Source organism: Apium graveolens, chromosome 11 (assembly GCF_009905375.1).
Source record: "Apium graveolens cultivar Ventura chromosome 11, ASM990537v1, whole genome shotgun sequence".
Classification (NCBI taxonomy): domain Eukaryota; kingdom Viridiplantae; phylum Streptophyta; class Magnoliopsida; order Apiales; family Apiaceae; genus Apium; species Apium graveolens.
The window spans coordinates 153,717,745-153,724,976 of NC_133657.1; positions in this window are offsets into that span (position 1 = coordinate 153,717,745).

Consider the following 7,232-nt stretch of genomic DNA (forward strand, 5'->3'; position numbering starts at 1 on the left):
AATGTGTTTTAATTATTAATGAGAATAATAAATGGGATAATAATAATATTATTTATGGAAAAATTTCAGCTGAAAATTTTGCCTATAAATACACTATTATAGACCCTATTTTATTCAAACCCCAGAAACCCAAAAGTTTCAGAAAACCAAATTCTCTCCACCTCCTCCTCCTCCTAAAAGTCGTTTTCTTGGTGGATACCGGTGGAGTGCTTCACACTTGAGGAGCAACTGCTAAGGATCTCTGATCGTTGTCTCCGAATTTATTTTAAAAGGTTAGATTCGATCCCTCGAATTTTTATTCACGATTTATATACTTTTATTTGGATTTTGTGTGTGTAAAAGTGTTTTTCCATGCCCCGCTGCGTTTAAAAATCCAACAATGGTATCAGAGCATAGGTTGTATGCATATAGATCTGTGGTAAAAAATTCAGAATTTTATGTGCTTGTATGAATTAATTATGATTTTTACAAGTTATATCATGGATTAATTTTGTCTGATGAGAAATCGTTTCTCAGAATAATTTTGAATGTTGATCTGGGTTCTACAAGTGTTGTAGATCGTCTGGGTATTTTTTTCATAATTTTAGGATGTATAGATTTTTTATTATGAATTTTTGAAGTTCTAGCAATTAAATTCGTAATTAAATAAAGATATATATATATATATATAAATTGATTGTATGTAAGTATATATCTGCTGCTGTTTTGTCTGCTGTGGTGTGAGACACGGAAAAGAAGAAGACAGAAACGGCAGGTCTGACAAGGTCTGGCGGCACAGAAATCCATGGCGGCGGCGGCTGCTGAAAATAAAAAAAAATATAGGGGTGTAACGCATTCCGGGAATGCGTTACACACCTGTGGCGCATTCACGGAATGCGTTACACCCTTTAATGGCTTAAAAGGGGTGTAACGCATCACCGGAATGCGTTACAGGGCTTGTAACGCGTTCCTGTAATGCTTTACAGCCCTTCTGTTGATTTTAAAATTGATTTTCTGGGAGTTTCGTAACTCCGTTTTAGGCGTGCAATATACCGTTGGATTCATTTTTTCGAGACGGATCTAATGGAGTGATCAATTTTAGTTTATATAAAAGTTTTGAACTGTTTATATTTCCATGAAGTGTTTTAAAGTTGTTTTTGACTGTTTTAATTGCTTTTAAATGCTTCATGTGATACATAGAGATGTATAATACTTAGTTCTATGTGCTAGATGATGTAACATGCCTACCTTGATGTTTATTCATGTTGATATATGTGATATATGCTTAGTTTATCATGCGATGATAGATTTAGGTGAACTTGAATGAACATAAGGCGTTTGTTAGACAACCTAGTATAGTGAAATTGTTTCATAACCTTAATAATAATATTATGAATACAATCATGAGATTCTTGTGTTTGTGAAACACGTAATTGAATATGAATTTTCGATATGAGAGAAAAGATGATTCTGTCAACAACAGATTTCTATCTGTAAGAAAGGGTTATTAAGTGACGCCTCTTGACAATGCTCCACCCGATCTGGGAATCGTCTAATTATTGATTATTGATTTGAAATATTTAATTTAAAAGGAAGAATCTCTTTATAATATGATTATGATTGTAACGTAATATAATCCCTCTAAAATTAAATAATATCAAGTAGTAATTGGCCAATGATACAATGGGCTTGTGTCGGTCATAGCCTTCCAACATGATAGAAAAGTAGTTCTTATTTTTGAATCATTGTCGGTTCGTGCTACAGCCGAGGGCTTTGATTTCGAAATAAGAAATACTTGTCTATTACATAGAGATGTGTACATTGAATAAGAATCTAAAGGTCGGTACGTGCTACAGCCGTGGGCCTTTGGGGACTGATTCAACTGTACGGAATGTTGGGTTAGACTTGACTTAGAATATTGAGTTTGTCGTGCTACAGCCGAGACTCAATTATTCAAGAGGCTAAAGTTTGATTAGGGAATAACATGAGATGTAATTGACAAGAGTTGTCTGCTTATTGAACATTACATGGCGGTTCGTGCTACAGCCGGGGTCGTGTAATGGAATGTAGGATCCCTAATCCCACTAGCATTATGAATGCTTAATTTTTCACGTAGGGGGTTGAATAAATTAGGAAAACTAGTGGGAGCCACTTATGAATAAAGACCCGATTCATATAGTGTTTTGAAATGAAATCGAATATTTGCTAAGTGTTGTTATGTGTTTATCATTTACAGATTTACTTTGTACGTTATGTCTTCTGCACTATCACTTAGAAGCATACTGGATGCTCACAAATTGACTGGTCCTAATTATGCTGACTGGCTTCGAAACTTGAGAATTGTTCTCAGGATTGAGAAGCTGGAATACGTGATTGACTCACCTAAGCCTACTGAACCTGCTAGTGATGCACATAATGATGAACACGTTGTGTATCGTAAGTGGATAGATGATGCGAATGTTGCTCAATGCATCATGCTAGCTTCCATGAACATTGAGCTACAGAAGCAACATGAGCATATGGATGCTCACACTATCCTCATGCATCTACAAGAGTTGTATGATGTGGCGGGGAGGACAGCTCGATATGAGATATCGAAGGAGTTGTTCGGTTGTAGGATGTCTGAGGGATCCTCTGTGAATGACCATGTACTTAAGATGATCAATTTGATTGAACGTCTTGGACAACTTGGTTTTGCCATGAATGGGGAGCTGAGCCAAGACTTGGTCTTGCAATCGCTTCCGAGTTCGTTCTCGCAGTTTGTTGTGAACTTTCACATGAATAAGTTGGATGTCAGCCTGCCTGAACTCCACAACATGTTGAAGACTGCGGAATCGAATTTTCCCCCTAAGAAGAGTTCTGTTCTTCTAATTGGTGAAGGTTCCAATCCTAGGAAAAGGAAGAGGAACTCTTCCAAGAAGAATAAAGTAGGTGAGAAAACGCCGGTTCCACCAAAGGCTGAAGACCCCAAGAGAAAAGTTGTTTGCTTTCACTGTAACAAGGTGGGGCACTGAAAGAGGAACTGCAAGGTTTACCTTGCAGAATTGAAGAAGAAGGGTAGTGAGACTACCACTTCTGATTCAGGTATGTTCATGATAAAAGTGAATATGTCATTTCTACTTGGGTATTAGATACCGCCTGTGGTTCTCATATCTGCAATTTGTTGCAGGGACCAAGGAGAAGTAGGACTCTTGAGGAAGAGGAGGTGATTCTACTGATGGGAAATGGAGCAAGAGTTGCTGCTATAGATGTAGAATCATTTCATTTACATATGCCTACGGGCAAGACCATTGTTTTAAATAATTGTTATTTTGTTCCCTCGATTGTGAGGAATATTATTCCCAAGTTAGACTTGACTGGATTTTCATTTATTATTGAGAATAATGAATGTTCTATTCTTAGAGATAATATTCTTTATGGACGTGGTACTTTAAATAATGGTCTGAATATATGTGACATAATTTACTTCAGATTGAACAAACTAATAAAAGAAAAGGGATGATGAAAATCTCACTTTATAGTGGCACTGCAGTCTCCATTTAGTGGACATGGAGAGAGGGCTGCAAATTTGCTAGGAATGGTACACACAGATGTATGTGGACCAATGTCTACGCAAGCCATGGGTGGATTTTCATACTTCATTACTTTCATAGATGTTAGATCTGGATTCGGATATGTGTTTGATGAAACACAAGTCTGAGGCCTTTGAAAAGTTCAAAGAATATAAGTATGAAGTGGAGAAACAACCAAACATAGTATTATAACTCTTCGATTAGATCGAGATGGTGAATACTTGAACGGAGAGTTTCTAGATTATCTCAAAGTAAATGGTATAGTCTCCCAGTGGACTCCTCCAGATTAGTATCTGAAAGGAGAAATCGAACTTTGTTAGACATAGTTCGGTCCATGATGAGCTATGCAAATCTTCCAGTATTCCTATGGGGTTATGCATTGGAAACCTCAGCATATTTACTGAATAAGGTGCTTTCCAAAATCTGTTCCTCAAACTCCGTATGAGATATGAAAAGAAAGGAAACCGAGTCTTAAACACGTTAAGATTTGGGGATGTCCAGCTTATATCAAGTAAGTTGACCCAGATAAGCTGGAATATCGATCCGTAAAATGTAGTTTTGTGGGATATCCTAAAGAGACTTTAGGGTATTACTTTTACACCGATCATCGGGTGTTTGTCTTCAGACATGCTACCTTCATGGAAAAGAAGTTTATCCTTGAAGGAAACAGTGGGAGCAAAATTGAACTTGATGAAGTTCAAGAAGCACAAACTACTACGGTTCAAGTGGAAACACCTGTTCTGACTGAACAACCTTTTGTGGAACAGCCCATTCATAGGTCAGGGAGAGTGTCTCGCCAACCTGAGAGGTAATATGGCCTTGTCATTGAGAATGACAATGAGTTGTCAATCATTTGATGATGACGACCCTGTGACCTATAATGAGGCTATGAGTAAAGTTGACTCAGAGAAATGGCATAGTGCCATGAAATCCAGAATGGAATCTATGTATACGGTATACAAAAGATAGATTATAGCAGATGGCCAGGTGGAGACCTATAAGGCCAGGCTTTTGGGTAAAGGATTCAAACAAAGACAATGGATTGACTTTGATGAAACTTTTTACATGAAGCCCTATTAAAATCAGTTCAGATTTTGCTTGCGATTAATGTGGTTTAAAGCAAGCTTCTCAAAAGATGGAACATTCATTTTGATGAGATAATCAAAGAGTTTGATTTTATCGAAAACGTAGATGAACCATGCGTCTACAAAAGGGTTAGTGGAAGCGCGGTAACATTTCTTATATTGTATTGAATTAGAGTTGACACACACAACAACATAGCAGACCCACTCACAAAGCTACTTTTTGAAAGTCACTTTGATCATCATAAAGATGAGATGGGTATTAGATACCAGAGTGATTGGCTTTAGTACAAGTGGGAGATTGAAAGGAATATGTCCTAAGTCCAATCATGTATTAGGATTTAGGAATAACTTTTATATAATCTGTTTTGATTTCATTGATATTAATAAAGACTTGTTTTGTTTTTATTACGGGCTTTATCTATTTAAGTGTTTAAATAAGATATACCATAGTTTAGAGTAAAGCTTTTTATGGATTATGATGAGATCATAATAGTGAGACCTAAAAAGATGATAACTCTAAACTTAAATAGTTCCTGGTCATAGGATTACTAACTGGTAATTAATAATCCGCAAAGATCGGTACATACTATGCTTGCTTCATTATGAAGGATGTCTGTTCTCATAGACATTTGTGTGGTGACACTATAGCTAGTATGTAGGTGCTTATTATGGAATAAGTTCACTGAACATGACTCGCCCAGCTGAACAACTGATGGAGTTCACTCACGTGTCAGCAGTTGTTCGCTTAGTGATAGTTGTACAAGTATCCTTAGACTTGAGGTCATCATAGTCATCTTGTGTACACTGAACTATGCTTTGGTTTAGTTCTTAGTCTCCAGGGATAATTATTAGGGCTCTTCTGGGTATAGGAATTTGTATACGAAGATAGTGTATGATCAATAAAGGATCTACCCCTTCCAGTGAAGGAAGCGAATGTTCAAGGCTGATCCACTTATGCTAGTTCAGGAATCTCTGGCCAGAGTAAATGAAATTAGAAAGGAGTTTCTAATTTGCATAGAACTACGCATAATAGATGGTAAGCAAGTGATTGAATTAGATAGGCTTGACACGAGATCCATGCCTTGTATTTAATTGGGACATTGTAGGGTAGAAGGAGTTTATTGTACGGTAACTATTCACTGACAGGTTCTTGGTATTCTAAGCAGTGAATTCATATTATCCGGATAGTCGCGATATGTTGAGAAGCATCACTCACGATGTAGAATAAATGTGATTAATTAATTAATCATATTTAATAAATTAGAGAATTTATATAAATAATGATAAAATAGTTTTATTATTATTTATTTCTACTACCGGCTTAATATTGAACCTACAGGGTCACACCATAAAAAGAGAATAATTTTATGGTGGAGGAATTAATTAATAATGGCTAATAATTATTTATTTATGAAATAAATAATTAATTGGCAAATTTAATAATTGATTAAATGAGATTTAATTGATTATAAATTAATTAAGAAAAGTTCTTAATATTATTAATTAAGGATTTAATTTTTGGAAATTAAACCAAGAGAGAGAATTAATTCTAAAGTGTTTAGAAAAAGGATTAATAATTAAAATGTGTTTTAATTATTAATGAGAATAATAAATGGGATAATAATAATATTATTTATGGGAAAATTTCAGCTGAAAATTTTGCCTATAAATACACTATTATAGACCCTATTTTATTCAAACCCCAGAAACCCAAAAGTGTCAGAAAACCAAATTCTCTCCACCTCCTCCTCCTCCTAAAAGTCGTTTTCTTGGTGGATACCTGTTATGGATTAAAAACTAATATATATAATTGCTGTATTTAATATTAAGGAACGTGAGCCTTGAGGCTCGATTTGACTGCTCTTGTGTTTCGTGACTCAATCTGCCTTAACAAGATGCCTACGTACCTTACTGATTGCCAAGGATCAAGTCAAATAACGTAGTTCTGATTTGTGGGGTGAGGCCCCTTATATAGATGTTGGGAGTCCTTGAATTGGACTTGGTGTAGGAGACTTGGTGGACAAGCCTCTGAATTAGGATAGACTTAGGAGTCCTAGGAAGTAGGAAGCTGATTCCTTATCCTTTTAGGTCCCCTTGAGGCTAATCTATAAGGATTTATATCCTTATCGGGACTCTTCTCAATAGCTGATTTTTCCCTTATTAATTAATTACGAAATTAATTAATAATCAGGGCTTTTGGGCCTTTTTTATTCCACCAGGCCTGATCTGGTCCATCAGGCTTAACCTTTCTGGTCTGAATATTATACATCTTATTATTGGGCCTAGCAGCCCATTAATTATAAAATCAGGACTTATTTATCCCTATCATTTGCCCCCCAACTTTTGGGAAACATTGATTAGGTTTCGCGGAAGTTAAATCTATTCGTTCCCTTATAGGGTTTCGTTTTGCGTAAAGTGTGGACGCGACCTACACATTTACAATGAATCTTCCTTTTATTCAGAAATTATCTTAATTTCCAGGAAATTTTTCCCCAATTTTCTGGATTTTCCCTAATTTTCTAGGATTTCCTAATTCTGGATTTATCCCTTAATTTATCTGGATTTTTCCCTAATTTCTGGAATTTTTTCCCTAATT